We start from the raw sequence: 12,172 nt of genomic DNA on the forward strand, positions 1-12,172 counted from the left end.
CAGTTGTTTTGCAAAGACAAGGTAGTTTATGAAAATGTGGCTAAACACCACATAGCAGATAGTGCCTAGTAATGCATAAACGTTTACTATGCTCCAGTATAAGATTTTTATAGCACTGTGTACCAGTACATGACCATCAGTTCATGCGAGCACAAGATTCATTACTTGTAACTACATATCAGTTTGCACTTGTTTTGTACTGTTTAGCACCTTGTAACTTTTCACTTTTGATTTCGGTTTTGAGTCTCAAAATACAGAAGTTGCTTAGTTTACAAGTGTTCCTCAAACATTTGTCAGTACTTATTTTTGTTCTAGGCAGAACCATATCATGGTCAAATGGGGCCCTAGGCAAGGTAATGGACTGGGCCTCCTAGCCATTCTCAGTATTCCATTATTTCACCGTATCTCACCAATTACATTGATAAATAATGGGCCAGAAATGTATCTCAGTTTGTTGCTGTCAGAACCATACAGTGGAGCCTGCTGTAACTTACCCCACCCTCTCAACTGCTTCAAGAATCAGAATAAAGACCCCGAAAATTAGAAAGAGATTTTAAATGCATTTCTTATATACATAGAAAGTTAAAATAAAAAAAAAAGTTTTGCATAGGCAAGCATTGTCTGAAAAATAAAAAGTCTGAAAATGTCAATATTTAATTATTGCAATCCACAATTTGCCAGAAAGTGACAATATTTACAAGGAAAGAACAAAATACGTCTCATTTTATTTTCAAAAGAATTCTGGACAAAGTAAAAAATAATGAAGGGACAAAAGATCAGTTTAATGATTGCATTTTATCATTTGCTAGCCAGGTAATCTCACTGTACAAAGTGCCCCTTACTGTGGGACTCTGAGCACGTTATTTAACTAGCTAGAGCAGTATGAGGCAAAATAATTATGAGACAAACATCAGACATGCTTGTGTGCATTACTGAACAAAACTCTATTAACTAGCATTACTGATTGATTGTATCAGTTATACCTTTCAATGGCTTGGTTCATGCTTCTTGTCCTGTCTTTTATTTGGCTGGTATTACCAACTGATCATAAACCTCCACTGAGTGATACTTTGTGGTTCGGCCATTCATATATCAGGGTAGCAGCAATGTAAAGGAACGCTCACATCAATGAACTCCTGACCGAGCAAGGCAACAAATATAATTCATTAAATGTAGTAAATTGATGATTTGAGCTGCAGAATTCAGCAAATGGCAACAACCTGATGCCTGGCAAGACAGGACCACACTGATTTTTGTTGTTGTTCTTCTTCTTCTTAAGAATATGCTGATGATTTTGGCTGCAGAAAGTTTCCCTCTGAGCCAGTGAGGAAAGACTTCCTGGAGCTCACAATCAACACAAGGTATTTTTCTTAATGAGACCTGAACTATACATACATACATACACAATGCAGCAGAAGAGAGTGGGTAATTTGGGTGGGTCTGTTTTTTTTTTCTTTTTTAAATGGCCAGGCCCCCCAGAAGGCACCAGCCCTTAGGCAGCTGCCTAGGTCACCTTGTGCTGGATCTGGCCCTGGCTCCAGTTATGGATTTCTTTGATAGAATAACAACCAGAATTTGTGGTGACAATTCAATAAGAACATCATTTGCTCATTTTTACTAGAGTTTTTGATACAATCAACTTTACTTTCTATCTACTTTTATGAATCTCATAAAATACTTTCTTGTTGTGCTGTAGACACTTTTAGCAAGGTTTTGCAAGTTCTCTATGGCAGCTATAGATTTTGTACAGCCATAAATATTGTTTTAATACTTTTATATCAGTCATTTCTATAATTTTGTAAACACACTACTTTTTATGCTTTGTACAAACTTGCAGCATTTCTTGCAGATTCCTAGTTTCGGTGATTTCTTTTGCACAGACATCTTGCTGAAAGAACAATTTTTCCAAAATGTTTCTTTCAGCTCTTAATTTGTTCAATGTGAAGTTATTCTGGAAATCAGTATGTCAGCAATTTGGTTAGCATTGACGCCTCACAGCAAGAGGTTCCCTGGTTCGATCCTTGGCTGGGGTGCCTTCTGTGCGGAGTCCGCATGTCCTCCTTGTGGTCGCGTGGGTTTCCTCCTGGTGCTCTGGTTTCCTCCCACATCCCAATGCATGCTGTAGGTGGATTGGACACTCTAAATTGGCCCTAGGTATGAGTGCATGTGTGTGTGTGCCTTCTGTGGTAGGTTGGGCGCTGGACTGGCAACTCGACACTGTAAAAACTCCACTGCCAATCAAGAGCGGACAGGTGATCTGCTGTGGCAACCCCTAACCGGGAAAAGCCAAAAGAAGAAGTATGTCAGCAATTTCATATTACATTGTCAAGCAACCTTTCAATAATCACTTCATTGTTAAAACATTGAAAGGTATTTTCCATTCTACTATTGTTTCCCATGCACTTCCTTCAAACTTGTTAAACAAGAATTTTTTTCCACGTACTTTATTATTATAGTCTAGTATCCAGTGAAATCTTCATTCACCAAAGTTTCCTGGAAGAGTTTATTTATTTATTAAATATGCTTGCTGGGACAGTCCACCGATTTCAATTGACTACTTGCAAGCACAGCCCAGGTGAATTGGATCACATAAGAAATGAAGAGAACATATTTACAGATATAAGGATATGTTAACCACACACACACACACACACACACACACACACACACATATATATATATATATATATATATATATATACACACACACATATTTATAGCTGCAAGAATATGCTACAGCATTTAGTTCAATTAGCAAATGTCAAAACATGGATGGGAAAATGGAATTATGCTTAGCGGAGCTTTATGGATGAGATGTAGCTATAATGACTGAGATGGCTTATGCTACAGGGATAGCAGCACATCGTTATATAGAGAGGTATGAAGACATTAGAACAGGCAAGTGAGAATAGTTTCAAGAAAGGATGCACCGAGGAGAAGACAGGGAAAATGTGTTAGAGGCATGCAGAGGGAAGAGGAGTAGAAAGGAGAAGAAGGGTGAGAGAAGTGCAAACAGAAGATGGAAGTAAGGTGAATGGGAGGCCGTAACTAAGGGGATGACAAGATGAGATAAGGAAGGAAGAACTGGGATAAAGGGGCACGAGAGAGAGCTGCAAACTTCATGCAATGTGACCTGAGCGAGTGCAGCTGCACTTTGTGTGGGTGAAGAGGTGTTCCTTGAGCAGCTGTCTTAAGTCCACCTACTTTTGGACATCTCAAATTGAGAATGCATGGCCAGTGTGATAGTTTACTTTTTGGAGTTACTAAAGTGGGTTGAGATTGAGAGATACCCCTAAGATTATATGCTGGAGTTTTGGGGAAACATTCATGACAATACCCCACTCGGGCATTATAGATAAGCTCACCAGCTTAAATATAAACCCCTATGTCACTAGATGGGTTGCAAACTGGCTCAAGGACAGAACCCACATGGTTAGAATAGCTGGAGCCATGTCAGACTCCAAACCAGTTACAAGTGGCATCCCACAAGGCTCAGTCCTGGGACCTCTCTTGTTCGGTATATATTTCTCGGAGGTACAGGCCAACATGGAAGGACTGTGGCTGACCAGATGACTGCAAACTGGGCACTATAATAGACTCTCCAGCCAACACAAGCATCCTCCAAAAGGGCCTCATAGAAACAGACAACTGGTGCCAGAGCCATGGCCTCAAGCTAAATGCCAAAAGTGTATAGTCATCCCTTTGGCAAAACAAAGTGCTCACAAATTACCACATAGGTGGTAATCCATTAAGTACAGAAGAAGTAATTAGGGACCTGGGGACCCAAGTTGATAGCAATCTCTCATTTGACAACCACGTGGCCAAAGTGGTTAGAAAAACATTTTATATAGCCCACCTAATCATGAAGGATTCACATCTAGATCAGGAGGTCATCGTGCCTCTTTACTCATCCCTCATCAGGCCCATAATTGAGTACAATGCCCCTTTGGGATGTACCTTACCAGACACCTGCAGCAACTGGAAAGACCCAAAAAGTACCTCACCAAGAGGATCAAGGGGCTCAAACAGATGCCATATGCTGCCCGGTTAAAGAAACTCCAGCTCTACTCAGTGGCATACTGCCTGCTCAGAGGCGATCTGTGCCTGACGTTTAAAGCCATGTCCAACCCAGAATTAATGGACATGCTGCACCTCAGAAAATCCAAATCCCATCGAGCTACGCACTTGAGGGACTTAAACCTCAGCACTGAAATAAATAGGACATGCTGGAGGGACAGATTCATAACCCAGTGGGGAACCCACAGGAATAAAATCCCAGTCCAGGTTAGGCAGAGTCCCTCATTGACTCTCTTCAAGAGGAATCTTGATGAGTGGATGGGAGATCGAGGGTTTTTACCCCTATCACTTCTGTGTCACTGTTAGACAGAGGCACAGTATACTAACCTCAAAAAGGGCATAGCAAAATTAATTTAAAATGGGTCTGGCTAGGCTTATAAATGCCCTAGGGCAGATAGCCTAGTATGAACCTATGAACCTATGAGAGGGGACGATGTCTCAGGAGAAAGGACTTTGTAAGTTAGTGACCATAGTAGACAGTTGGCTGTCAAATGTACTGGGAGTCATTTAGCTTTGGTGAGAGTTAGGCGGTGTTCATTATTGTTAGAGTTAGTAATGAATCGCAGACTTTATTGGAGATGATTTGTAAGGTGAAGCTCACAAATAGCCACAGGCAACTTCAGCATAACTCCTGGTATTCTAGCTATGACAGATATAGTTTCAGGCATTTCTGGGGTAAATTTCAATGCTGGATTATTGATACACTGCTTTGATTAAAGTATCCAGACAAGTGTACACAGACTTTTCTTAATACACAGTGAACTTTTCAGCATGGATACTATTGGCACAGAATGAGTTTCACTGAAGAACAGAACTGACATACCCATCCAATTAACTACAGCTGGAGTTTTCTGATCTCTCTCTTTCTTATTAAGACATATATTCCCCACTAGCAAGTGTGCTACCTGTGGTAACATATAGATTAATTTTGCCTGAATTTCCTACTACTGGGGTGTTCTGAAGCCCCTCAAAACACACTTTAGGGAACTTTACTGAAATGACATGTATTTTCCACCTTCTGTTACAAAATTGTTACAGTGATCTGTAACCCTTCCGTACTGGTCCCCTGGAGTCCAAAGAGTACAGTAACTGTAAAAATTAGTTTGTGCTGAACAGTTTGCCATTCACACTTCCTTAGTACAATTTATGGTTATAAAAATATGAATATTTGTTTGAGTTGTGAGGATTTAACTTGATTTTTGCAAAAGGTAAGGATTTAACTATTTGAAGTTAGGAATACAGACATGCATAGCTCCGCTGGATGGAATGAGATAAATGCTATGCTTCTGGTTAAACCGTAAGACTTTTGTTTTTGTTGGAAAATGTCTGCACTTCATTTTGATTGTATATAGAGACAGCACTACATGCACATGCACATGCGTGCGTGTACACACACACACACACGCACACGCACACACACACACACGCACACACTCACACACACACACACACACACACACACACACACACACACACACACACACATATATATATATATATGCATAAGTACAGTGCAAAGTAAGCAAAGGAAAAGTCACACTGACCTATAATCTTCTCCAATGTCTAACTGCTCAAAGCTCTTCTATACTCATAGGTGTATTAACAAGGAAGTGTGAAATGTGTTTCTCTTGTTACAACACACAATGGATTTGCGATGAAGCATAACTTGTTGATGCGATATCATTTACTGCGTAAAACACCTTATGGAATGTAGATAAGGGCTGAGACAAAGGATGTGATAAGGACTCACACTCCCAAACACAGTTCAGATGTTATTAGAATAGCCCTGCAAACTCTTTTATACAGTTGTCCAGTTTTTGGAACATAGTGTTGTACAGCTTATACTGTGAAAACATAAAGGACAACACAAGAAACAAACACGTGTGTGTGAGTGTGTGTGTGTGTGTGTGTGTGTGTGTGTGTGTGTGTGTGTGTGTGTGTGTGTGTGTGTGTGTGTGTGTGTGTGCGTGTGTTTACGTGCATACGTGTGCATGTGTGTGCGTTTGTGTCTCCATGTCTGTATGTGTGTGTTTGTAATTCACAAAGTAGAGTCACTCATTGTCCTATCCCAACATGTAAATTCTCCTGTTACATAGTCCCATGCTAGGCAGGCAGAATGTCCAAAATGCCATACACCATTTGCCTTCTGTGTCCCTCTTCCGAGAAATCACACCTCTACATTAATGCAGGGCATACAGAAGCAATGCTACAGAACCTTTCCTTTCTGTTTTCTATTGCCCCAGTGCTCACAGTGTTACTGTAATGCATTTTGTACAAGATGCCAAAGTCTGTTCCCTTTCCTCACCGTACATCTTAACCTGTCATTTGCAGGCCTGCAGTGTAATACAGGGCACATATGCTGTGATTCTATGTACTGATTTAATCCTGTGTTCTGTTACCCAGGTATCTGCAGCTCTACTGCATTGCAGGATGCACACAGTGCAATGCTTTGCAGTCTGCCTTGATGTTGCTCCCCTGCATAACATGGCATCTGCAGGCATTGCATTAATGGAGGGCTGTGATTTCTTGGCCAGAAAGGTGTTATGATTCTCATTTTACAGCATTCCATATGTGGACGAAATGTACAGAGTATAAAGCTTATTTAGAGTACACCATACGTTTTGCACTGTGTCCTTGGATACTGTTGTTATGGCATGCATATGATTCTATTTAAAAAAATATGCATCTCTTAGATCAACAGTCAAGGTGCCCACTACACAGAGCAGATGGTATCTATGAATCAGGCTGCCTTTTAATAGTATTAAAAGCTTTGTTTCAGGAATTCTTCCATTGCTTGGTACTAGATAGCTTGCATCACATTTACTTGAGCTTCACTGCTCACAACCTGAACTGCATATATGTTTGCTAACTCCATGTAAAAGTGATGTGCTTCTTAAAATGTACATCTTTTTCTGAATTCCAAAACTGAAGTCTCTTAGAGAAAGAGTGAGACAATTTTATGTTGCATTTTACTGATACTATTTCTGCAAGGTGCAACAATCTTAGAAGGGAAAAGATTAAAGTAAGGGGATGAAGGTGTAGGAGGGCTTGGCTCACTGCAAAAAAGGGATTTGTAGATATTTATTTATGTTCTGCATTTGCACAAAACCTTTTCAGGACTGAGTACGTAATGTTTAGATGCTTTGCGTGGTCGTGTTATGAGTTTGTAAGCAGTTTCGCATTATACTGTGTGCTTTTGATGACATATATAACATCTACTTTTTTCTTTATATGAGCAATGTTGGTGTTAGAGTTGAAGTTATCTGTGTAAACATGCACATATGTAAAGCCATCAATGACATGGATATACAAAGACTCTGGAACTCAGATATGATGTAATACCCTTTATTGGTCCAGCTCAGATTTTGCAATTGAGCTTTTGATCTGGCATGAGCCCTTTGTCAGGAGTTATATATTGCACTCCTGTCTGGGTCATCCTTCATATGAGGCATTGTTAAACCAAGGCTCCCATCTGCTTGGGTTGGTAATAACTTGGGTGGATGTAAAAGATCTCATGGCACCTATTGAAAAGAGTACAAGTTCCCTGATGCCCTAGCTAATGTTCCCCTAGCAGAATAAATACCACCTCAAGTCCCCCCTGAAAAAAAGCCACAAGCCTAGTGGCAGTCCAAGTTCACCCCAGGGGTAGCATCTATGTCCCTCGTGGACAGGGACAGTCAGTGCTGCTCACAGACTCTCTGCAAATAACAAACATCTAACCAAGGTCTATTAGGGAACATGGATATACATGGCTAGGCGTGTAAAGGCCCTATGGCCATTAGCCTAGTAATATCTTATGAACCTATGAACCTATGACTAACCTGGTCAACAAAGGATAAATAAATAAATAAAATTAAAAAAAAAATGATTAGATAAACTGCATTTTTGGAAGTGCAAGTTAATGAACCCTGTACTTTGAAACTCTTGTTCTGTAAAATTATTATGTTGGAAGCTGAACAAATCATGTGACATGTTTTACATCTTGGATGGTTGCAGGGTTTTGCGCTATTCTGGATTATTTTCTGCTCTGGTCTAAGTGTGCTTCTGACAAAAAGATTCTCTACACTCTGTGGTTGTTTTACTGACAGAAATGGAAAAGCTTGAAAAATGTCTGTCAACTTGTCATTCTCACAGAACATTGGTTGGAGGTCCCTCAGGATTTTGTACAGTTTTATAAGTTCTAGATAATATGTTGTCACTAGTTGAACTCTGTCACAGGAGATTCTCTGTTTATACTGAAACAGCTGTTCTTGTGGTAGCTGTTTTTTTCTGTCTACACATCAGTCAAACTCCTCCATAACTTAATAATTCCTGATGAGGGGCTCATGCCAGCTCATAAGCTTGCGTAATTATAAAACCTATGTTGGTCCAATAAAAGGTTTTACATCACATCGGTATTCCAATGTCTTTGTGTTTTATGTTATGGAGTAACACAGCATTTATTTATTTTTATTTATTTTTTCTTACACCATGGATGCAAGCAAGGTGAATCAAGAGATTTAAATTTAAATATTTAAATTTATTGGAACAGACCACCAGAAAATCCGTTCAGGTACTAATCCTTGAGCATCAGTTAGAAATACCATTCTAGTTAGCCAGCAAATCTGTTATATCAGAAGATGTAGTTGTTAACAAGTCCGGTTTTGGAGCTGATAGCATATTTTGTATTCCATCCAAGGGGAAATGATTAGTTTAGATGCTAAAATAAATTAAAGCTATACCAAAAAAAGAATGTTACATTATGCAACTGGTAATAATAACCGAACCAAAGTATATTCTATGAATCAGTACCCTTTGTTTCCTACTTCGTAGCCATGTGACATAAAGCTACATTAATTAATTTATCTAAAATCTAAAAATACAATGATGTGGAATGGAATCAAAAGCCTCTGATGTATCCAGATATACAGAAGTGCACAGAAGGTAATAATATAGAGATAAGCTAACCAGACCATAAAACCCAGGGAGATGGTTGTTTGCTGCATATTTTGATATGCAGTTATATTTTTTTATTGCTGAGTTACATTGGAAAGCTTTTAACACTAATGAGTAATAAAAACAAAAATGTAGATATGATTATATTAATGCATGTGATTCAGATGTGTGTGTGTGTGTGTGTGTGTGCGTGTATATATATATATATGTATATATATATATATATATATATATATATATATATATATATATATATGTATAGTTTTTGTGAGTGAAATGCTCAAACGTTAATATCTGTGTGGTCAACACACTTTGGTCAAAAGAAATATATGATCAGCTGATGTGTGAGATTGACAATCCCCAGGTAGGGGAATTTTTCCTTCTCAAGGATTGTGCAATCTCAGAGTTAATACATATAATTAGCAGGGGGTGTGGGGGTGCAGAGGGGCTTACCCTCCTGCAAAAACACTTACTTTTAGTATTGCATGCACCAAGGTGAATCCTCAGAGTATGCACACTAGTCTGAAAACATTTTGAAGTCGACATTTATGCGTCAACATTATGGATGTCGATATTCCATACATTCACTATTGAATACTACATATATATATATATATATATATATATATATATATATATATATATATGTGTGTGTGTGTGTGTGTGTGTGTGCGTGTGTGTGTATATGTCTGTGCATGTATGTATTGCATTTACATGTCTGCATATTTTTGTGTATCAGTGTACATGTATATATGACAAAACACATTTTAACTAATGTAACATAAAAGCATGAGATAAGATAAGTTTCATAGGTGTTTACTAGGCTAATGACCCTGGGGCCTTTACAAGCTTAGCCTATAGAAGTGTCCTGGCATTGTGCCGCCCGTTGTTAGTTCCCAGTGCAGCTATCAAGTAGAGCCACTGGAGTGATCCCCAGGGTGAACTTTCTATTTCCCATCCACTCATCAAGATTTCACCTGAAGAGGACTAGTGAGGTGCTCTGCTTGACATGTATGGGAAGTCTATTCCAGAGCATGGGTAGTTTCTGGATTATGAAAATCTCCCTTCAGCATGTTCTGTTGATTGTGGTAATAAGGTTGAGGTCTCTGGAGAGTGTGGTGCAGAAGGATTGGGATCTCTTTATATGTAGCATTTCTTACAGAGCTGGGTCAGACATGGCTTTGTAAGTCAAGCAGAGATTGCCTCTTAGTAGATGATATGAGACAGAGAATAGCTGGAGTTTTTTTCAGTCTGTCCATGTAGGGCACGTGTTTAAGGCATAGGATCCTCTACATGAGGTACTTTTGTGGCCTCTCCAGCTGTTGCAGGTTTCTAAAGAGGTACATGCCAAATGGGGCATTATACTCTATGATTGGTCTAATGAGGGAAGAGTAGATAGAAATGATGACCTCTTTCTTCCTGGATGCAAAACCCTTGGTAATGAGATGTGCAACGTAGAAGGACTTTCTGACCACAGTGGCAATGTGGTTAGTCGAAGGAGAGGTTGTGTCAACCTGTGTCCCCAGATCTCTTATAATGGCTCCCATCAATGTGGTAATTAGTGGGAACTGAGTTTTTCCCAAAGGGGATGATGATACATTTTTTGGCATTAAACTTAAGGCCATGGTTTCAACACCAGTCATTGGTCTCAGTGAGACCTTTCTGTAGGATGTCTGCATCACTTGGGGAGTTAATAATGGCTCCCATATTGCAGTTGTCTGTGAATTTGGTCAGCCAGAGTCCCTCCCTGTTGGCCTGGACATCTGAGAAGTAGATGCCAAACAGGAGAGGACCCAGGACCGATCCCTGTGGGACTCCAGTTGTGACTGGTCATCAGTCTGACTTGGAGTCTGCTATTTTCACACTGTGGGTTCTATCTGTGAGCCAGTTTGCAACCCACCTAATGATTTAGGGGTTGATGCCTAGTTTGCTGAGTTTTGTTAATAATTCCTGAGTGAGGAATGGTATCAAAGGCCTTGGCCAGATCGAGGTAGGCTGTATGAACTGCCTTACCTTCATCCACTGCTCTGGTGACTTACTCAAAGAAGTCAACCAGGTTGAGCAGGTATGATCTACCTTTCACAAAACCAAACTGTGTGGGATCTAGAGATTGGAGATTCCCTATATCCTTGTTAATTAGGTCCATGATGATGCACTACATAGCCTTACATATCAGACTCATGAGGCTAATGGGGCGATAATTTCCAGGGTCTGTAGTTGCTCCTCCTTTATGCAGAGGGATGACTGTAGCAGTGCGCCATTCAGTAGGGACAAAGCCTGAGCTGAGGCTGTGAGTGAACAGAGCACACAGATGTGGTGCCAGTTCACTTTGTAATTCATGTAGAACACAGCCAGGGATATTGTTGGGTCCCATGGAAGCTGTATTCTTGGCCTTAGACAATGCAGCTTTAACCTGTGTTTCAGTAATGTTGGGTGCCTGGCATTCTTCTGGTATTGAGATTGGTCCTTTAGGGGAGGAGAGAGGGGTAAAGTTGGCACTGAATCTGTCGGCCAGTATGTTGGCAATATCTATTGGCTCAGTATAGGAGGTACCATTGTGCAGTAACTCAGAGCAAATCTGGGTATTGCCATGAAGATTCTTGATATAACTATAGAAGGCTTTATGGCTGTCTTTAGTGTCTGCCACAATTCTGCCTTCATAGCTGGCTTTGGAGGTTTTGATGGGGGATATCAACTTTTTGTTGAGGCTATAAGGGAATTTTTCTAGTCTTGGGACTTCACCTTTTTCTGCAACAGTTTATTCCTTCTGTTGTAGAGTTTATGAATGGCATGGGATCACCAGACTAGCTTCCTTTTTTTTTTGGAGGAGAGCATCTAGGTTCTGTTCGGTATGGCTATTTTCTTGCATTTATGTACATGTTCGTACCGTGCATTGGTGTACGATTTGGCAGTCATGCATCTATTTTCCATTGGCATGGGTGCTGTGAAGTTAGCCACCTCTGTTTTTAGGAGTCCAAAGTCAGCTTTGGAGAAGTTTTTCATGGAGGATACCTTTGCGGGGGGTGTGGGTGAAATGTGGATTCCCATGGTGATTAGTTTGTGGTTGGATCTAATCAGGGAGGAATTGACTATTGGTGTAGAGCAACCATTGCCCATGTTACTAATAGCCTGGTCAAGGATGTTGTTTCCTCTAGTGGGG

Source organism: Protopterus annectens, chromosome 4.part0 (genome assembly GCF_019279795.1).
Source record: "Protopterus annectens isolate FY-2018-M chromosome 4.part0, PAN1.0, whole genome shotgun sequence".
Taxonomy (NCBI): Eukaryota; Metazoa; Chordata; order Ceratodontiformes; family Protopteridae; genus Protopterus; species Protopterus annectens.